The 23,548-nt window shown below is 44.6% G+C and overlaps 1 protein-coding gene across 1 annotated transcript in view; it reads right to left on the bottom strand.

Moving 5' to 3' along the window:
- Positions 1-23,548, bottom strand: part of LOC126455754 (lens fiber major intrinsic protein-like) — a 106,858-nt gene that overhangs the window by 49,231 nt on the left and 34,079 nt on the right. The gene's annotated exons all lie outside the window — the stretch shown is intronic.

Raw genomic sequence — 23,548 nt, 5'->3', positions numbered from 1 at the left:
GAGTAAATAACCGAAGTCGAAGGTGACGCAGTTCAAAGTAGCCCACCTCACCTCTGAGTGCGAATGCAATATTTCGACTTCCCAAATAGTGTGCGAGGCAGCAACCACGTCCCCATCCCCCCCCCCCCCCCCCCTCAAAAAAGAGAAGTATATATACACCACTGGCCATTAAAATTGCTACACCACGAACATGACCTGCTACAAACGCGAATTTTAACCGACAGGAAGAAGATGCTGTGATATGCAAGTGATTAGCTTTTTAGAGCATTCACACAAGGTTGGCGCCGGTGGCGAGACCTACAACGTGCTGACATGAGGAAAGTTTCCAACCGATTTTTCATACACAAACAGCAGTTGACCGGCGTTGCCTGGTGAAAGGTTGTTGTGATGCCTCGTGTAAGGAGGAGAAAAGCGTACCATCACGTCTCCGACTTCGATAAAGCTCGGATTGTAGCCTATCGCGTTTGCGGTTATCGTATCGCGACATTGCTGCTCCTGTTGATCGATATCCAATGGCTGTTAGCAGAATATGGAATCAGTGGGTTCAGGAGGGTAATACGGAACGCCGTTCTGGATCCCAACGGCCTCGTATCACTAACAGTCGAGATGACAGGCATCTTATCCGCATGGCTGTAATGGAACGTGCAACCATGTCGGGATCCCTGAGTCAAAAGATGGGGACGTTTGCAAGACAACAACCATCTGCACGAACAGTTCGACGACGTTTGCACCAGAATGGACTATCAGCTCGGAGACCATGGCTGCGGTTATCCTTGACGCTGCGTCACAGACATCAGCGCCTGCGATGGTGTACTCAACGACGAACCTGGGTGCACGAATGGCAAAACGTCATTTTTTCGGACGAGTCCAGGTTCTGTTTGCAGCATCATAATGGTCGCATCCGTGTTTGGCGACATCGCGGTCAACGCACATGGCAAGCGTGTATTCGTCATCGCCAAACTGGCGTATCACCCGGCGTGATGGTATGGGGTGCCATTGGTTACACGTCTCGGTCACCTCTTGTTCACATTGACGGCACTTTGAACAGTGGACCTTACATTTCAGATATGTTACGAGCCGTGGCTCTACCCTTCGTTCGATATCTGCGAAACCCTACATTTCAGCAGGATAATGCACGACCGCATGTTGCAGGTCCTGTACGGGCCTTTCTGGATACAGAAAATGTTCGACTGCTGGCCTGGCCAGCACATTCTCCAGATCTCTCACCAATTCAAAACGTCTGGTCGATGGTGGCCGTGCAACTGGCTCGTCACAATACGGCAGTCACTACTGTTGATGAACTGTGCTATCGTGTTGAAGCTTCGTGGGCAGCTGTACCTGTACACGCCATCCAAGCTCTGCTTGACCCAATGCCCAGGCGTATCAAGACCGTTATTACGGCCAAGGGTGGTTGTTCTGGGTACTGATTTCTCAGGATCTATGCACCCAAATTATGTAAAAATGTAATCACATGTCAGATCTAGTACAATGTATTTGTCCAATGAATATGCGTTTATCATCTGCATTTCTTCTTGGTGTAGCAATTTTAATGGCCAGTGTTGTAGATGGGATCTGGTAGTCTGGGTAGACAGGATTGGACGGGGCCGTAATCAATTACTACTGGTTGGCTTTTCCTTTAATCACACACAATTTATTTAAAATCAACAACAAATTAAAGTAATCGCAATAATTTAAGAATTATTTCATCCCTGAAGGCCTTAATGGCAATAAATTAATAATTGATTAAACTTGCTGCAACTTACAATTATAGTTATTAAATATAAGACAAGTGACCAAGGTCTTACAGCTCGCTGCAAAAAATACAATTGCCAAATTAAAATTTTAAGACAAGTAACGACACTCACGGCTGATGGCCTTAATGGCAATAAATGAAGAGTAGTTTCACGCCTGAAGGTCTTAATGCCGATACATTAAGAATTGTTTAACTTGTTGCAACATACAAACTACAGTTATTAAAATATCAAATCAAATCACCAAGGTCTTAAAGGTTAACTGCTAAAATACAATTGCCACATTAGAATTTTAAGACAAGTAGCGACAATCACGGCTGAAGGCATTTAACGCCAAGAATGGTAATTATAAAAAATTTAACATAGCCGGCTGCTGTGGCCGAGCGGTTCTCGGCGCTTCAGTCCGGAACCGCGTGACCGCTACGCTCGCAGGTTCGAATCCTGCCTCGGGCATGGATGTGTGTGATGTCCTTAGGTTAGTTAGGTTTAAGTAGTTCTAAGTTCTAGGGGACTGATGACCTTATATTTTTTTTAAAAATGGCTCTGAGCACTATGGGACTTTACATCTAAGGAATTTCTCTCAAGTCGGTACATATATTTTTTTTAAAAATGGCTCTGAGCACTATCGGACTTAACATCTATGTACCGACTTGAGAGAAATTCTTAAGAAGTTCTGGTCTTACGTTAAATCAGTAAGAGGATCGAAACAGCATATCCAGACACTCCGGGATGATGATGGCATTGAAACAGAGGATGACACGCGTAAAGCTGAAATACTAAACACCTTTTTACAAAGCTGTTTCACAGAGGAAGACAGCACTGCAGTTCCTTCTCTAAATCCTCGCACGAACGAAAAAATGGCTGACATCGAAATAAGTGTCCAAGGAATAGAAAAGCAACTGAAATCACTCAACAGAGGGAAGTCCACTGGACCTGATAGAATACCAATTCGATTCTACACTGAATACGCGAAAGAACTCGCCCCCCTTCTAACAGACGTGTACCGCAAGTTTCTAGAGGAACGGAATGTTCCAAATGATTGGAAAAGAGCAGAGGTAGTTCCATTTTTCGAGAAGAGTCGTGGAGCAGATGCGCAAAACTATAGGCCCATATCTTTGACATTGATCTGTTGTAGAATTTTAGAACATGTTTATTGCTCGCGTATCATGTCATTTCTGGTAACCCAGAATCTACTCTGTAGGAATCAATATGGATTCCGGAAACAGCGATCGTGTGAGACCCAACTCGCTTTATTTGTTCATGAGACCCAGAAAACATTAGATACAAGTTCCCAGGTAGATGCCATTTTCCTTGACTTCCGGAAGGCGTACGATACAATTCTGCACTGTCGCCTGATAAACAAAATAAGAGGCTACGGAATATCAGACCAGCTGTGTGGGTGGATTGAAGAGTTTTTAGCAAACAGAACACAGCATGTTGTTCTCAATGGAGAGACGTCTACAGACGTTAAAGTAACCTCTGGCGTGCCACAGGGGACTGTTATGGTACCATTGCTTTTCGCAATATGTATAAATGACCTAGTAGATAGTGTCGGAAGTTCCATACGGCTTTTCGCGGATGATGCTGTAGTATACAGAGGAGTTGCAGCATTAGAAAATTGCAGCGAAATGCAGGAAGATCTGCAGCGGGTAGGCACTTGGTGCAGGGAGTGGCAACTGATCCTTAACATAGAAAAATGTAATGTATTGCGAATACAAATAAAGAAGGATCCTTTATTGTATGATTATATGATAGCGGAACAAACACTGGTAGCAGTTACTTCTGTAAAATATCTGGTAGTATGCGTGTGGAACGATTTGAAAGGGAATGATCATATAAAATTAATTGTTGGTAAGGCGGGTACCAGGTTGAGATTCATTGGGAGAGTCCTTAGAAAATGTAGCCCATCAACAAAGGAGGTGGCTTACAAAACACTCGTTCGACCTATACTTGAGTATTGCTCATCAGTGTGGGATTCGTACCAGGTCGGGTTGACAGAGGAGATGGAGAAGATCCAAAGAAGAGCGGCACGTTTCGTCACAGGGTTATTTGGTAAGCGCCGGCCGAAGTGGCCGTGCGGTTAAAGGCGCTGCAGTCTGGAACCGCAAGACCGCTACGGTCGCAGGTTCGAATCCTACCTCGGGCATGGATGTTTGTGATGTCCTTAGGTTAGTTAGGTTTAACTAGTTCTAAGTTCTAGGGGACTAATGACCTCAGCAGTTGAGTCCCATAGTGCTCAGAGCCATTTGAACCATTTTTTTATTTGGTAAGCGTGATAGCGTTACGGAGATGTTTAGCAAACTCAAGTGGCAGACTCTGCAAGAGAGGCGCTCTGCATCGCGGTGTAGCTTGCTGTCCAGGTTTCGAGAGGGAGCGTTTTTGGCTGAGGTATCGAATATATTGCTTCCCTCTACTTATACCTCCCAGGGAGATCACGAATGTAAAATTAGAGAGATTCGAGCGAGCACGGAGGCTTTCCGGCAGTCGTTCTTCCCGCGAACCATACGCGACTGGAACAGGAATGGGAGGTAATGACAGTGGCACGTAAAGTGCCCTCCGCCACATACTGTTGGGTGGCTTGTGGAGTATAAATGTAGATGTAGAAGGCGAGGAAACGTACACTGCCGTTACATACAGTAACCGCTGGCTGAACTTAACAAATAGTAACACACAGAATGCAGCAATTAGTAACAAGAAGTCGAGGAAAGCTAATTAGATCCGCCTTCCCCAAGCACTCCACTCGCTGCTCTTCGTCTCGGCGACACTTCGAGCAGCAACACAAACCCAAGTCACTGGAGAATCGTGAGATCTCACAGTGGTGAAGGTTTCACTGCTAGAATCAAAATCCACTCAACGTATAGCTTGTTGGATCCAGTTGACGAGTAGGTCGTGTACCCTCGCAACCACAGCCCTTCCATCTGGCAGTGCATGCGTGCCGCCAGCGGTCCTGGCGTTTTCTCACACTGCGCTCTTGGCTCCTCCAGAGTTCCCAACCAAACTGCTCACTCACACGACCCCGAAGAACAACGATGTCACCCCAAAGATAGGGCGTCCTCCACTCAGAATTTGTTTCCCCAGGTCAGACCGTCAATCAAACCTTTTATTTGGACGTTTCAAGAAGATTGCCCAACTGTGTTCGTCAAAAAAGGTCCGATTTGTGTCAGACAGAAGACTGGTTCCTCCACCAAGGCAATGCATCTGCATACACAGCCCTCTCTGTTACACAATTTTTGGCTAAAAATGGTATGGTTCCGCTACCCCATGCACGTTACTCGCCTGACCTGACTCGGTGCGACTTTCTCTTATTTCCACGTATGAAAAGGGGCACGAAAAGAAACTGATTTGACAACATTGAGAAGAAAAAACCGATGGAGGAGCTGTCAGACATTTCTAAAGATCACTACAAAAAATGTTTCGGATAGTGGAAGCACTGGTGGGACAAATGTATTCGTAGTAATGGAGATTATTTTGAAGGGAATAACGTTGTTTTGTAAACAGTTTGAGAATATATAGCTTTTCAAATATAATTCTGGTGTTTTCTGGGTACCCCTTCGTAAACAGCTACAACAATGGGCAGTTTCATGCAATAGTCGCTCGTTACCATTCTTCTGTCAGCATTTTAGTTTATTTCATTAGTGAAGTTAGACGCTTCTCTTTGCGATATGCGGAACGACTTTCTCGACAGAAGAAAGAATTCGGATTGTGGATGCATATGTGAAAACGGGTTCGATTAAGGGAACTCGCGAAATTACCAAGGTCAACAATTCGGATAGAGGACTACCGGCAAAGAGAGCAATAGAGTCTGTATAAAAATTGCTGTACCTACGGATCTGTGCAAAATGTAAAACGACCAAAAATTCCTTCAGTTCGCACACCAGAAGTTGTTACGGACATTCGCCGAACAATTATTCAGAGCCCAAACAAGTCTTACATGTAAATTGCCCCAACAGAGGCATATAAGTAGGAAAAGCCGCCAGTGGATATTAAAAAGTCTTAGTCTGGAGGCATATCGTGTGACGGTTGTGCAGCAATTACAGGAGGATGATAGCGAGAAATGTGTAGATCATTGCACTTTGAATAACATCAACGATGGCTTGTTAGACACTTTCTACTACATCTTGAGTGATGAAGCATGCATTTGTCTTTCCGGTTATGCGAATTCACAGACCACGATGTACTGGGCAATAGAGAACCCTCACATTATGCGTCAGCAACCACTCCATGATGAAAAAATCAGCGTTTGGTGCGGAGTTACTGGAACGTGTATCATTGGACACTACCATCAACACGATTGCACATATGGAAAGTTTTGACACATTTTCTGCTCAGCTCACTGAACATGAAGGACAATACTTCTTCTTCTAGCAAGATGGGCGAACATGTCACGCATATAAGGTATTCCTTGAACGAGTCCATGCCGTCTTCACTTAGGAACGAAATGTCAGCAATATGCCACCACGTTCACCAGATTTAACAACATGTGATTTTTCCTGTCGGAACACAATGCCTAAGGTGTACGTTTCAAGCTAAACAAATTGTATACTCAGTGCGCATGGGTGTACAGGTGTGATACTGAAACTTCCTGGCAGATTAAAACTGTGTGCCGGACCGAGACTCGAACTCGGGACCTTTGCCTTTCGCGGGTAAGTGCTCTATCATCTGAGCTACCCAAGCACGACTCACCCCCCGTCCTCACAGCTTTACTTCTGCCAGTACCTCGCCTACATTGATGTTTTAAGCACCTTTTTGCTTCTCACTGTTGAAGAGCAATTCGGGGATGGCGATTGCATCTTTCAGCACGATCGAGCACTTGTTCATGATGCCGGCCTGTGGCGGAGTGCTTACACGACAATAACATCCCTGTAATGGACTGGCCTGCACAGTGTCCTGACCTGAATCCTATAGAACACCTTTGGGATGTTTTGGAACGCCGATTTCGTGCCAGGCCTCACCGACCAACGTCGATACCTCTCCTCAGTGCAGCACTCCGCCAAGAATGAGCTGTGATTCCACAAGAAACCTTCCAGCACCTGATTGAGCGTATGCTGGGAGAGTGGAAGCTGTCATCAAGGGTAAGGGTGGGCCAACACCATATTGAATTCCAGCATTACCGATGGCGGGCGCCACGAACTTGTAAGTTATTTTCAGCCAGGTGTCCGGAATGTCTTCATCAATAGTGTATTCTGGCTGTGTGGGGATCCTGTAGGAGCTACTAATATCTTCTGCAGAAGCTTTGAGGTGTTACATGTATACAGAATCCAGTAATATTTCGGTTATTACAATTTAAATTACTGAAATGTGTGCCTCACTCGTACTGTTATGACGCCCATTCAGTATTCTGGATAGTTTACTGTGTCAGGTTAACAGATTTTGATAGGTGATCTTTTCTCATTGGCGACGTGCTGGAAGTCAGATGAGAAACGTTCCACGCCAACTGAATGGTTTTTTATTGTTTCCTTGTTTCTCTGTACGACACAGAACGGATTTTACTTGCTGTTGTTTTATAAATTGCTGGTTTAACTCGTCAATTTTGGGGTATTTCTTTTATAAGACACAGCCCATGCGGATTCTCAGAGTCACCTTATTATCTTTTGCTTCACAGTTATTTCTATTTGAGCTTCTCGATGGGCTATCTTATCTAACGTAGCACCGGTGACGCTATTGTGTGTATAGTAGCATCCTCACTTTCCCTGTGTTACCATAATGAATCGTTTCTGCAACCAACGTGGTGTAACTCAGAAACTCAAAAGATCCTTGCACTTCGGTTTTTCCTTGCATTAATGGCGGGTGTAGCTTACTGTATTAATTATATGATGTATGGGTAGCGGATCAAGGTGAATTCACATCAGGCAATGGACTGTTTCTGCTGACAGCAGCAGCGTACCTGGGATTCTGACATCATCGCATCTGGCAACATGTATCAAGGTCATGGCGGCATCGCTATTGGAATTCTGACACCGTCATGTCACTGCCCTCTGAAGGCCACGCCATACCTCCCCTCCCCTCTCTCCCGTCCCATGCACAGTGAACCTCCATGCCCCCAGTCGCCGACGTCATCATGCTGCCTGTCACTTGCACGAAAGTTCAATTCCCTACCCTTTCAGCAATTTTACTTTGATTGTGAGAGTGTCGTCGTTTGCTGTCTGTACTTCGAAGATGAAAAGTCTCCCACAGCTTTTGAGCAATATGTTCCCCATTATAGTTGAGTGCTCGGATGTTTTCATATTTTTCTTTGCACAAAAGTATCTGAGCGATCTGGTGCATCACACATGTGTTACAAACATATGTCACACATTCCTCATGTCGATGTACAGTCGGTATAACGTCATGTCAACGCCCATGATTAATCTACAGCTCAAAATTACCTGTATTACTTATCAATAATGCGCTGTTTCTCTGCGTTCGAGACCTCTGCTCTGTAGTGAAGGGATCAGGTGCCGTAGTGAGAAGCAGAGTAAAAGCAGTCATGAGGGAAGATAGCTGTAGTATGAAATAACGATGTCAAAATTTTAGTTGGGTGACGCCAAATATGGAAATTAATAAAACAGATACACTGGTAGGACGCGAGATCTGGAAAGGTAAAAAAAAAAAATGGTAAAGTTTCCCAAAATGCAGATGTACGAGCTAAAAAACTGAGCACTTTATGCACATGTGTGTATGTCTCCTTACTGTGCAAAATGCATCCATTCTTGCAGATAGTTAGCTGCCTGACATTAAATGTAGGTCATGATGCAAAGAGTACTCGAGCAAGAGCTAATCACAGCGTCACAACATAGCTGGTGGTCAAAAGTATTCAAATGGTCTGAATCATTTATCAGTCATGTACTGTTGCTCTCAGCCAATGGGTGTAGGGCTCCACTGGTCTTAGGCAATTTATTCTCCATTCTAGGTCTGTGTTCTGTGGTCACAGGATTATGGCGTGAATATTTGTTGTAACAAATTTGCTCTAGGTATGTGTGACGCATGTTACAATGGTGTCACACCAGCATATCCAATTTACCAATAATACAACCAGTACTACCTACTTCCAGATTTGATGTCCTACCAGTTTGTCTATTGTATAGCTACTAGTTCCTGAGTTCGGTGCGACTCAACTAACATTTGGCAATTATTTTATACTTTCAAACTGTTCACAGGGCAGAGATACAGTGAAGTCATGGCCTTCATGCACATGGCTGGATGTGGTGACGTCGGAATAGAAAAATGATAGTGCTGATGTCAGCAAAAGTAGTCCACACCCGATGTTTAGTCTCTTGTTAATTCTCCTTGACCCTCTACCTGTATGCACCCAAGATCTTAATGTGGGGTCGTTTTAAATATGTGTGTTTCGTTAACAGAATCTACTTCTTATTTTTGTATATGAAAACAAAGTGGTATAGAACATTACGTTCCTGTACCTTGAAGTACATCACGATAGCTGCCAATGTTTCACTTGCCACTCAATTCCTATTACCACTACCCCGACAATAAATGCATGACAACTGTTTTATGAAACAAGATCTCCAAATGCGATCATTAACAGCCATTTTCGTCAAGGAACATTGGAACCCAGCCACGACGTAAAACTTAGCAAATGCGGAGACTTCTGTGATGGACTGTTAGAGAAAGCAGTCTCTCGTAGCGTACATTGTGTAAATGCAAGCACGACAACAATTTCCCGAACAGTGTGGCTTTTCTTTAATCGACAAACATTCATTTTGCTATTATGTAAACGTAATTCCACCGCCAGTACATATTGCCAGTACATGTAAGTATTATCAGATTGTATCAAAATGATTTAGTTTTGAAAAGTGGGCCAAATTGCTGCTGATAAATTGCAATCATTGACATTAATCATCACTGTTACTATGCTCTGCACCAACAAATCCCACCATTGAATTAATTATTTCTCAAAATTAGTTAATAGAAATTTTCTGGTAATTTCTATTACACTTAATATACTCACTAAAAATGATTCAGTGAAAGTTACAAAATCGCCAGATTAAAATTCCACGTGTAACAGATATTTCTAAATTTGAAGTGATTAAAATTAACGTACGCTATTGTATGATGCGAGTTAGTCTACCATGATTCGTTCTTATTCGTTGACAGCTGGAACGGCGCTCTGTTCAAATTTCACAGCTGGTGAACATACATTTGGCCCTTTTTGTTTTCATTTATACGTGAGATATTAAAGTTTGAGAATTTCGTGATTTTCATATGTTAATGATCTTGTGGGTCCATGAAATCATACTATCAATCAGTACTTGTGCTGTACCGCTGTGGGTAAGTACATTGATTGTATAAAAAAAATGTAAATTTTCGTTCTCTGTATTCATGTAGACGAACTGTTTTAGTTGTTTAAGTATAAGGTCAGGATATAAATCAAGTATTGTGGGTTTTCAGTGAGACACTGAATTAATTCAGTTATTCATGTAAGTCTGCAGGCTTTCTTTGCTGTTACCACACATGCCGTTACGTCACATCCTGTTCCACTTCAAGCTCCCTCTTCCACGACCGACATTTGACCCCTCTGGTGGCATCTCCTTCAGGATATTCTGTATGTTCTTTGCTTTGTTACTCGCAGGATTACACCAGTTTTGACTAACGTATTTAGTTAGCACCATACAGGATGAAAATTAATAAAAACGAAAAATTTCAGGGAAGGATTTCTCACTGGAAATGGAGGAAAGGAAATTCTATGAACGTGTGTCCGGAAATGAATCGTTACTATGGTAGACGGCGCTGACGAATGAAAGTTCCTCTGACCACGTACCGTTTGTTTCTTGCGTGTTGCTGGCTGTGTGAATGTCACAGCGTAATGTAAGCAGCCGAATGGTCCGGTGTTCATGTCGGCGACAACCCGAAATAGTGTCCGTGTACGACCAAGCAGATGGAAACGGTCGAGAGACAGCACGGCTGTACCAAAACAAGGACACCAACCGCATCACACAACATTTCAAGCCCCTTTTTGGGCGTTTTGTGATCATGGGATCTTCCAGACAGATGAACGTGCATGTAGGCCGCGGAGTGTGTGTACACCAAATTTGGAGGAGCGGGTTCTACAGGATATGGAGAGGACCCAAAGTACAAGCTCCAGGCAAGTTGTAAGTAGGCTGTTTAGGTTCTTATATTGGTAACGCCACCGCCACGTAGCGCTCTGTATGAAAATCACTGGCTGTGCTGTGTGCAGTCCGTGGCTGGGTGGCATTGTTGGAATTTTGGCCAGACAACGTGGTGTAAGTGAAAGTACGATTATGTGTATCCTGCATGACAACCGCTACTGTCCCTGTCACCTGCAACGAGTGCGCCGGCCGCGGTGGTCGAGCGGTTCAGTCCGGAACCACGCGGGTGCTACGGTCGTAGGTTCGAATCCTGCCTCGGGCATGGATGTGTGTGATGTCCTTAGGTTAGTTAGGTTTAAGTAGTTCTAAGTTCTAGGGGACTGATGACCTCAGATTTTAAGTCCAATAGAGCTGACAGCCACTCTTTTTTTTTTTTTTTTTTTTTTTTTTTTTTTTTTTTTTTTTTTTTTTTTTTTTTTTTTTTTTGCGTGGAGGGTAAGGATTATCAGCAGCAGATTTGCCTCTACAGGAAGTGTTTTGTCGATGGTTTTTCCACCAGACCACCACAATTGTGGGATATTTGTCATCAGTCCTCCTTATCGACGAAGCAACCTTTACCAGAACTGGCAACATCAGCCTGGATAATCGTCATATCTGGAGTACAGACAATCCTCGGGGAATGGTTGAGGCGTCTCATCAGCATCGGTTCAGCTTCAATGTGTGGGCAGGGATTTTTGGCAACCACATACTTCAATAGCTTATTATTCCACAACGCCTCGACGGAGCAATATACCTGGACTCCCTGCGAAATACTCTGACTGGGCTGTTTGAGAAAGCACCTTTGACAATACGACAGACTACGTAGGTTCTAAGTAACGGAGCACCACCCCACTTCCGCATTACAGTTCGCCGACGCCTCAGCAGCATCTTCCCCGGACGTTGGATAGGACGCCGAGTCCTTGTAGCATTGACTGTTAGATCACAGGACTTAAACCTCCTGGATTTTTAGTTCTGGGGGCATCTGGAAAGCGTTGTGTATGCTGAACCAGCTACTGATGTGCAGACCCTTCAAGAGCGTGTTTACGACGTCTGTGACGCTATTCAGAGAGAGGCAGGAACGTGCGAAGGAGTGCGGGAATCGATAATTCGACGTGTGAACGTGTGTATTGAGTCCCAAGGAGGCCACTTTGAACATCTGTTGTGACGTGGATGCGATGCAGCTCTCTACTGTGTACCAGAACGATTTGTTGTCGTTCCAAGCACACTGTCCGTTTTCATATACATGTGGATAGGACCTTTTTTCCTCCACCTCCAGTCAAGAATTCGTGCCTGTAGTATGCCGGTTTTATTAATGCTCACCATCACATGAGTACAGAGTCAATTCTACGATTCGAATTAAGTCGTACATGCTCGTGTTTTCGCACACTGAAACAACATTTTTTCATAGTTTTGCTAGTGTTTAATCACCATCACCATCCTCAAGGGCTAGTCCTATGGGTCTGTTCCCTCTTGAACGAAAATTGGCAGTTTGCTTATTGTGATTAAAAAAAAAAAAAGCACGAAACGCGATGTTTTAGCTTCAGTAAGCAGTGTCCCAATATGTCTGCTGGATCCAGCCAGTGGCGTATCAAGTTATGTTGGCTGAGATTTCGTTGTGCGTTTCTGACGTCCAAAGGACATAATACGTTGTATAAGTGCGGGTATGGTTCGCAACACGCAGTTCCACGTTCTGAAGTTACAAAATGTAACGTATAAACTAGTTCCTTTGCTGTTCTGTTATGATATTCGTGATTTATCACAGGAAACCATAGCAGCCGGAAAATATCTGGGAGATGGAATGACCGCATCAAACTAGATCTAGGGAAAACAGATGCCAGACTGGGATTCATTGGAAGAATCTCCAGGAAATATGAGCCATCCGCGATACAAGTGGCGTATAGAATACTTGTGCCATTTATTCTTTACTATTACTGACCAGGCTGGACCCTTATCAGGTTGTTGTGGTGGCCAAGCGGTTCTAGGCGCTTCAGTCTGGAACCGCGCGACCGCTACGGTCGCTGGTTCGAATCCTGCCTCGGGTATGGATGTGTGTGATGTCCTTAGGTTAGTTAGCTTTTAAGTAAGTTCTAAGTTCTAGGGGACTGATGACCTTGGATGTTCCATATTGCTCAGAGCCATTTGAACCTCATTAGAGCGTTACAACGCTGTTCAACTAAGTCCACTGCCAGACACTTCGAAGAAGCAGTTGTGCATCACGGAGTTCATTGCTGAAATTCTGACAGCGCGCGTATCTTACTTGAGTATGTGAATGCTGTAGATGGAAGCAATGGAAACTAGAACTGGCTGAAAAATTTGGTTCGGGATCAAGGAATGAAAGAGACAAGTGTGTAGAATGTGCCAAAGAGAATATATTTCGCATCACGGAGATCTCTTTTAGCCGTCACCCAAGGAGCAGATACACAGTTATGCAGCTGCCCCTACCGTTTTCGTTTTATACAACCCGCAATGCTATAGCTGGCTCTCATACCGCACGTGCTATATCTTCTTATTTTATCGCTCGCTACGACCAAGCTATAAGTTCTACAGAAAAAATAAACAGCACCTTTTATGGGGAAATTTAATGTAGCTAAATACTGTACTGGGGTACGTTTTCATAGAGGCCATAGCTTTCGAGTTATTCCAGAAAAATTTACAAAAGTGACCATTCCGACACTCAGTCCCCACTGGTAAGGATTTCTAGCATGTTGTTCGTGGCACTCCCTACTACCGCTAAACAAAAATTTAGATTGCACGAATTATTTCTCACATTCAACCATTTTTGGTCTTCATGACTGGCGTTATCACTTCACCGGCCTAGTCGACCACTGCCAAATTGCCAAATTGGCGCTTACCAAACAATTTTGTGTATTTTAACAGCACAAAATAAACAATTACATAGTCGCATTCGTCAGGCGTTCTGAATAGGAAACTGCTGTACTTGTATGGGCTAAGTTTGGATCGAATAGTCAACGTAATTAATATTAGCGTAACGTGTAGAAAAGTCGTTTTTCTTTCAGTACCCTCATGGCCACGTTTAAATTATTAATTTTAACGACGTAGACGACTACGCTGGTGGCATGAAAGCCCAATCAGCAGAGACCAAAACATCTCAAATATGGGGAACAGTCCCTGAAGCAGGAAAGGAGTGTTACGAACAACATACAAGAAATCCCGACTGGTGAGGGATGAGTGTGGGGTGGACCTGTGTCCGAAGGTCACTTTTGTACGTTTTACTTGAATAACTCGAAAGTCGTGGCCTCCAGCTACATCAAATTTCCTACAAAAATGTGTTGATCGTTTTCTGTAGGACAAATAGTTTGCGCGTAGCGATAGAGAGAATGTGAAATAGAAGTTGATGAAGGCCAGCTATAACTTTTGAGTTGCATAAAACGACAGCAGAAGAGCAGCTGAATAACATTCTATAATTGGGATACATCCGCAGATTGCAACACTTTTCAGATTGACTCCGTAATTGTTAGAAAGAGATTTAAAAGCCAGGTTAAAGCAAGGTAGTAGAGGCTTAGATGCGAAGTGGGAAGTAACATGTGTCGTTAATGAATAAGCACGTAATACTGTAATCTCTTCTCTGCCCTCAAAGATTTATTAGACAAGACCAACCAATAGAGCTCTCACCCCCCTCCCCACCCCATCCGCCCCCCCCCCATACACACACACCAAAAAAATTCCTAAAACCCACTGTCACACACTCTCTCTCCCTTTTCACACGCACCACACACACACACACACACACACACACACACACACACACACAAACACACACATGAATAAATAAATCCTAAAACCTACTCTCTCTCTCTCTCTCTCTCTCTCTCTCTCTCTCTCTCTCTTCACACACTCATAAAATCAGGGACACCTACAACTGTTCCAGAGTTAGCGATCTTGTTTTCACACCTTTAACTGTTCCACTGTCCGCCATGTTTGTTTTTACAGCTGGTAAACAGTGAAACAGTGACAGTGGCAACTCAATATATAGGGTTTGAAAGTGATGAATATGAAGAAAATGAAAATGTAAGTGAAACGTTATGTAACACACACTCACACACACACACACACACACACACACACACACACATAGAATTAAATAATTTCAGGCATAGAAATAACAATTTTTCAAATCGTGATTTTGGCTAAAACAATTTATCTACTTTAAGGTGTAAGTGGTTGCACATGACAAACTGCGGAACAAAACAGTTACTGTAGAAACACAACACATCAGAAAAACCACACCATGTGGTAAAAAGCTATGAATTCATAATTGATGTATTTTTTCAAATATCTGCAATTACGATTTAAAAACTAATAGTTACATGTATACAAACAGCAAATAACATTCTTTACCTTTAACAGATGAAAAATAAAAGCCCACTGAAGATGCTGAAACTGCAGTGAAAAATGTTTGGGTTGAAAAACAAAATAGTGTTTTGCTAAAGGCGGACCCTATTCAAAAACATACGTATTGTAATTGTCTTTCTAGAGATAAAGAGAGGTAGAATAGTTACGGAAGAAAATTCCGTTACACTGAGTGATGACGATGAAACTGCAAGTAGACGCTGACGTCATTCCCACTGCACTCGCAACTGACGAGACAGTAGACAGAGAAACTGTACAGTGAGGAAGTACTATTTCAAAGTATCGCTAAAAAAGAAAGATGAAGCCAGATGTATTAGTAAATTTATCTTTAAAGAGGAATTAGAACTAGCTGTGAAAAAGCTGAGAAACAAGAAAGCCCCAGGCATGGATAGCATTTCTGCTGAACAAGTGGGAGTAATGAAAATGAAAGGTCGGTTACAGACTGACTGGACAAAACATTTTGACCACCTTATGGTCCACCTCTGGAACGCAATAGCACTCCGTTATAAGGCCACATGTGGCCCACCGGGACCATCCGACCGCCGTGTCATCCTCAGATGGGGATGCAGATAGGAGGGGCCTGTGGGCAGCACACCGCTCTCCCAGTCGTTCTGATGGTTTTCTTTGATCGGAGCCGCTACTATTCGGTCGAGTAGCTCCTCAATTGGCATCACGAAGCTGAGTGCACGCAAAAAATGGCAGCAGCGCTGGCGGCCAGGATGGTCACCCATCCAAGTGCTTAACTTCGGAGGTCTGACGGGAACCGGTGTATCCACTGCGGCAAGGCCGTTGCCTACGGAACACAAGACAGCAGCGTTTACTGTGCGCTGCCACGTGTTTGACGAGCACAGTACCTGACAGATTTTCGGAGCTGCGTGGCACCAGGCGTCTGCTCCCAGATCACGCAGTTGCCGCCACTTACGAACTTGTGGAGGTTTGTGGACGCCGACCTGGTGGCTGCTAGCGTCCGAGATTCGTTGCAAAGGGTTCTTCACATGAGGCGACTTTGGCGGCCGAGACGCCAGGGGGAGCTCAATGTCGTGCTCCTTAGAGTGAAGCAGCACGCTTCTCGCACTGTCGTGAAGACATTAACCTGCTGGAAGGTGCCATCGCTGTCGGAGAAGACATGAAACGTTAAGTGATGCAGGTGATCCGCAGTAACTTTCACGTCGTCCACGGCTGCCGCGGTGCCTCCGATGCCTGCCACCGGCCCGGTGGAAGCCTCGGTAGCTGTCCTCCACAGCATAATCCTCTCCCCCACCGATCTGCTCCCATCGTCCAGGTGGCCGGTTTCTTGAAACGTGCGCGTCACGAGCAGCCGTCCGCCGGAATGACAGCGTATCCGTACACCACCACCACCACCGGCTCGTTGTAACGATAAACGTGGTTCATCCGGCCGAACAACACGTTCCCATTGATCCACAGTCCAGTTTCGCTGACGTCATTCCCACTGCACTCGCAACTGACGATTCTGAGCAGTCAGCATGCGAACACGCCTCCACCAGGTGCTCATGATCTCAGTGTGCCCTACACGTTTTGTTCCTAAGCACTTGTACCTCGCCTACATCTACATCACACTCTATGAGCCGTGCTCACTCCCGACTATGCTTTTCGTGAACTTCGCTGTCTATCTGTGTTTGGTTTCCCGCCCTTTTTGCGGTTACGTCGTGGTTCTTCTTCATTCTACGCGTGGCAGCAGTGATGTGTATCGATATTTGCACCGTGTACTATCTTTGGTTTTGTGCATATAGTTTCCGGCTAGGGGGTCTGCAGTGGTCGGTCGGTTGCTGTGGACCAGGGAAGTTATGTCCATGAGGTGTAGTCGGCTGCGTCCGCTGCCGGTCCCTGCGCAGTGTCGGAGCGTGTATGGAGCTGTCCGATCGCTACGAGCTTCGTGGTTCACCGACCCAGGACGTCAAAGTTGAGTAGTGGTTTCAACTACCCAAGCCATGTCCATTCGTGTTGTGTGGTTCGTTTCGGTGGTTGGGGAGGTTTTCCTGTGAGAAACACCGACAGACTGTCAGTCTTAAGGGCCCGGGTTCGATTCGCGGCTGGGTCGGAGATTTTCTCCGCTCAGGGACTGGGTGTTGTGTTGTCCTAATCATCATCATTTCATCCCCATCGACGCGCAAGTGGCCGAAATGGCGTCAAATCGAAAGACTTGCACCAGGCGGACGGTCTACCCGACGGGAGGCCCTCGTCACACGACATTATTATAAATATATATGTTGATTACAATTCAAGTGCACCAGCGGATTTTTCTGCCTTGTGGCCGTTAGTGTTTTGGTTACCTGCCCTGGCCACTGACGTAAATTCAGGCAGTGTTCCTTTTGGGTGAAGTTAACTATGTTACCGTATTGCAAATTCAAGTGTACCAGCGGAATTTTCTGCCTTGTGGCCGTCAGTATTCTGGTTACCTGCCCTGGCCACTAACGTAATTTCAGGCAGCGTCCTTTCCTCACCTGTTGTCGCTGTCCCCCATGGTATGTAATTTTGACAGCTAATACATATTTCATTGTGGATAATCACGTTCCTAACTTTTCTGATTGAGTTCTTATGTCTGATTGGTGGCAAGCAAGTCGTTTTGTCGGTCGGTCCGTGGCTGTCCCCTGGTTGGATTCTGACAGATCAAATGTAGTTTTATTTATTGTCCTTCTCACCGGTGTTTAATTGTCTGTTTATAATCTATCATAGCCAATGATTTAAAAAATTCTTGTTTTTACTGGATTTTACGTATTTTTGAATCTTGGAAAAACAATTGTGGGCCTTCAGCCACTTAAATCCTTATTCTAAAAAGAAAAAAAAAAAAACATTGCGGCCTTCTGCGTTTGAAAGGTTATGGTAATTTATTTTAAAATCTTGAAAATTTTATTGTGGGCCTTCAGCCGTTTGTATTGCATCTTGTTTATGTTTGTCTATTCACCCTTGCCTTGAGGCTCTCAGCCACGCTAGAATAATTATTTTATTTGCAATTTTAACTGCATGTTTTTACCACTTGAGATTTATCTTGTTAGCTTAAGATTTCTTATTTGGAGGCCTTCAGCCGTGAAAAAATTGCCTTTTGAAGCTCGTAGTTCTAAAGGTTCGGCTATGTGCCGTTTTGGTTTAAAGGTGTTATTAAATTACAATAAATTACAATTTTGAGTGAACCTGACCGACACCTTATTTGGCCCTTTCCACAATCCTAATCACCTGTTCTGCCCAGCGGGTTCAGCGGGCGTTTTCCTCTGCAAGTCACCTAATGCTGTGTAGTGGACGGTACATTTTGTACCACAGACTGATCCCCCTTACCCTGTTCTATTCGTGAAGGGCGAGTGGGATTAATGATTGTCGGTAAGCCTCTGTATTGGCTCCAATTTCTCGAATTTTCTCGTCGCGGTCACTACACGAGATGTACGTGGACGGAAGTAATATGTTGTCCGAGCCATCCCGGAAGTGCTCTTTCGAAATTTCAATATAAATCTCAGTGATGCGAAACGCCTATTTTGTAACGTCTGCCGATGAAGTTCGTTGAGCATCTCGTTAACGCTCTCGCATCGACTAGACGAAACTGTGAAGAAACGCGCTGCTCTTCGTTGGATCTTCCCTATCTCTTCTACCACTCCTACCTGCTAAGGCTCCCATTTTGATGAACAAGAGTCAACAGTCGATCGAACAAGCGCCTCATAAGTCACTTTCCTCGTCGATCAGTTACACTTCCTTAAGAATCTTCCTACGAATCTGTCTGGCGTCTGCTTTTTCTATTTGCCTTATGTGGTCGTTCTACTTACGGTCACTTTCCATGGTTGCTCCTAGATATTTCACGTAGATACTATTTCGAGCAGTTTGTCATCAATAGTGCTGTTGAACAGCAGTGGATTTCTTTACCTACGTATTCCTAGTATATTACATTTATTTACATTCAGGGTCAACGGCCAGAGCCTGCACTATTCATCAGTCCTCTGCAGGTAATTCTGCAAATCTATACTGTCTTCTCGCGTGGTTACTTTGTTGTAGACAACAACGTCATCTGCGTACAGTCTCAAAGAGCATCCGACGTTTTCTACTAAATATGTAAACTAATATGTACAGCAGAGTCCCGCTAATACGAACCCCGGTAATCCGAACGTTCGGTAAATCCGAACATGAAAAATCGAAAACTGTGCGGTAAACTGCTGTACATACACACTATTTTAATTTAAATAGTACAGTAAACATGCATTAGAAAAACTGTCAAGAAAACGTAAGGTTTAAACAATGCATAACAATGAAAGAAAAGCTGTCAAACTTGCTAAAATACAGCGGACATTTTATCTCTACTTTTTAGATGACAAAAACTCAGTCATTGTTTTTTGGCGTGATGAAGACAGTCTGTTATATGACGCCATCGTCTCATAAACATCAAATCAACAGATGTAGCAGTGGGCTGTCGCTCCAAATAACGTAGCGCGAGGTCGAGGGCTTCTGCTGCGTCACTGTGTGACACCAGCTCCCCTTTGTCGCTTTCAGGCTCATTGTCACTTCCGTCACAGCAGTCCACTTCTTCCTGGTCTGGAGTCACAGCAGCAACTAAATCAGCGTCAGTAAGACTCTCCACAAATGTCCCATCCGCTGCCATCCACTCACCTACGTCTCCGTCACCAGCTTCTTCACATCCATGGGTTGTCTGTAGCATTCGTAGTAGATTTTCCGCTACATTCTCAACTACGTTGTCCTGAAAATCAAGAGTTTTCTCCACTATTTTCTCCGAGTATTTCCTCAAGTATTCTGCATGCATCAGCAGCCCAACAAACAACATCCTCCACATTGGTCATTCTTATTTTGTCCATTAAAGGAATGCTACTCTTAAAAATTGTTTTCTGTAAATCAGTTTTAAAGTTTGCAGTACACTCTGGTCCATCGGCTGTAGAAGTGGTGTAACATTCGGCGGCAAAAACTTCGCCACAATTTCTCCATCATATAATTCCTCAGTGCTGTGATGAGATGGCGCGTTATCAATCAAAAGGATTGCACGAGGAGACATTTTTCTTAGAAAACCTTCGAACAGAGGGAACAAACTGGCCGTGAAACCATTATTTGAACAGCTTACCATCCATCCATCCTTTTTTCTGGGTGCGATAATATACGGGCAGGGACTTCATGTTGCAGTTTTTAAAAGCTCTAGGGCTAGCAGATTTGCCCGTCAGCATTAAAGGCAGCTTGTGACTACCAGCAGCGTTGCTGAACGATAATAAAGTCACACGATTTTCGCACATTTTAAAACCTGGAGCATAGTCTTCTGCTTTTGATGCCAGGCTTTTTGTTGGTAATGCCCTAAAATTAAGGCCAGTCTCGCGAGCGTTATAAATTTGTTGGGGAGAATACTTTCCCTTTCTTATCATTTTTTCAAACTCAACCAAGTATTCCTTCGCTGCATCACCGTCAGAAGAAAGCTTCTCTCCAGTAATTGTTAGCTTCCGGATTCCATGACGTTTTTTGAATCTGTCCAACCAACCCATACTTGCACTAAAGGACTCATCATCATTCATTAACTTGCTCAGGTAAACAGCCTTCTCCTGAAACAGTGCTCCACTCAAAGGAGTTCCCCTTTGTCTTTCCTGCGTAAATCAGAGAAAAAGAGCTTCATCCACTTTATCGTACTGGGACTGTTTCAAAGTCTGCCAAATTTCGAGTGTATTCCCAAAGACATTGAACAGGACTGTTCAAGCTTCATTCGGTTGTTCTTCCAATCAAAAATGGTTGCTTTACCAACACCCAGTTCCGTTGCTAGTTTAGAAACATTCTCACCATTGTCTATCCGCTTCAAAACATTCAGTTTTTCTTTGTGAGTTAACGCTGTATGTTTCAGTTTACACGACGAAAATACGTACGCCACTACACCTGAACGAATACAGTACAGCTGTAACACGTGCCAGCTATCGATAACTAACATAACCAAGCGCTTTGCGAGCCAACTGGCAGTGCACTGGCCCCAGACACTACAAAGGTCTCAACAATATACAACTACCAGGGCAGGGAGTGAGAGTGAGCCATTGTTCCCACACTTGTTCGCATTTGTTACCATGGTGTACCTACTTATCTGCTTGGTATACTTCATTCTAGAAACTCGCCACCGTAATTCCGGCTAATCCGAACAAGTCGGTAATCCGAACGAGGTGCAGTCCTGATTAGTTCGGATTAACGGGACTCTAGTGTATTGTAAACAGTAACGGTCCTGTCACACTTCCTTGGGGTACCCTGGAAATTAAGTTTTCAAAAAAAAAAAAAAAAAAGGTTCAAATGGCTCTGAGCACTATGGGACTTAACAGCTGTGGTCATCAGTCCCCTAGAACTTAGAACTACTTAAACCTAACTAACCTAAGGACATCACACACATCCATGCCCGAGGCAGGATTCGAACCTGCGACCGCAGCGGTCACGCGGTTCCAGACTGAAGCGCCTAGAACCGCACGGCCACACCGGCCGGCTGGGCGGAGGTACATGGCTCGTATTGTCTGTAGTTCAACCATGCCTAGACGGCCAATACCGCGGTTCGATCGCGTCCGCATTGCTACTTTGTGCCAGGAAGGGCTCTCAGCAAGGGAAGTGTCCAGGCGTCTTGGAGTAAACCAAAGCGATGTTGTTGGGACATGGTGAAGATACAGAGACACAGGAACTGTAGATGATATTCCTCGCTCAGGCCGCCCAAGAGCTATTACTACAATGGATGACCGATACCTGTGGATTATGGCTCGGAGGAACCGTGACAACAACGCCACCGTGTTGAATAATGCTTCCGTGCAGCCACAGGAAGTCCTGCTACGACTCACTGTGCGCAATAGGCTGCATGATACGCAACTTCATTCCCCACGTCCATGGCGAGGTCCATCTTTACAACCACGTCACCACGATGCGCGTTACAGATGGGCCCAACAACATGCCGAATGGACCGCTCAGGATTGGCATCACGTTCTCTTCACCGATGAGTGTCGCATATGCCTTCAACCAGACAATCGTCGGAGACTTGTATGAAGGCAACCCGGTCAGACTGAACGCCTTAGACGCACTGTCCAGCGAGTGCAGCAAGGTGGAGGTTCCCTGCTGTTTTGGGGTGGCATTATGTGGGTCCGACGTACTCCGCTGGTGATCATGGAAGGTGCCTTAACGGCTGTACGACACGTGAATGCCATCCTCCGACCGATTGTGCAGCCATATCGGCAGCGTATTGGCGAGGCATTCGTCTTCATGGATGACAATCGCGCCCCCGTCGTGCACATCTTGTAAACAACATCGTTCAGGATAACGACATCGCTCCACTAGAGTGGCCAGCATGTTCTTCAAACATGAACTCTATCGAACGTGCCTGGAACAGATTGAAAAGCGCTGTTTATGGACGACGTGACCCACCAACCACTCTGAGGGATCTACGCCGAATCGCCGTTGAGGAGTGGGACAATCTGGACCAACAGTGGCTTGATGAACTTGTGGATAATATGCCACGACGAATATAGGCATGCATCAGTGCAAGAGGACGTGCTACTGGGTAGTAGAGGTACAGTTGTGTACATCAATCTGGAGCACCATCTGAGTGTGGTAGTACAACATGGCAATGTGTGATTTTCATGAGCAATAAAAAGGGCAGAGATGATGCTTATGTTGATCTGTATTCCAATTTTATGTACAGGTTTCGGAGGAACCGAGGTGATGTAAAACGTTTTCTGATGTGTGTAGATAGCACAGAAGATAAATATAGTAATACATAGTCAAATGGCAGTTTGATCTTTCAAAAAGTATCGCATGACTGTGGCTCAATGCTATAAAAAACTTTTTGTTTGTCAGTTTTCACTTCTCTTCAATCTGAGATGAAGGTCTCTTCGTTTACGGAGTAGTTTTCTAACACGGCTATCAAGCCAGTCTGTCGTCAGATCTGATACATAAGCCACCAGTCCTACCTCACATAGCGGAAGAGCTTTTGACCTCCAGGTTCTGTGATGAGACGAGGACGCCCAGCAACTTGTCGCCTGCTCGTGACTGCACCGTCCTTCAGCCGTCCAGCTTCGCCGTTCCCAGGCTCCGGGCCATAACAATCAGCCCTTCTCCAAAGTCGCTACATCAGAGGGTTCCCCACCAGGAGCCCGTCTCGTCACTAGAACGATTCTTCATTCGCTTCTGCTCCGCTTGCATACATTGCGTAACAAAACTAAAGGATGACTTTTTCGGAACCCTGTAATCCCCACTCTTTTCGACGTTTATGTTTGGAATTTGTCTCAACGGTGCCTAAGACGTTTCTCTGTGATGGAACAAAAGCATGGCGCCCAGCGATGTCACTCTCGGGTTCGCCGACGCTTCAGACAGCAACGCGTCGACGCATTCGAAAAAAAAAAA

This window comes from Schistocerca serialis, chromosome 2 (genome assembly GCF_023864345.2).
Source record: "Schistocerca serialis cubense isolate TAMUIC-IGC-003099 chromosome 2, iqSchSeri2.2, whole genome shotgun sequence".
NCBI classification, from domain to species: domain Eukaryota; kingdom Metazoa; phylum Arthropoda; class Insecta; order Orthoptera; family Acrididae; genus Schistocerca; species Schistocerca serialis.
This window is presented reverse-complemented; position numbering and strand designations above follow the sequence as displayed.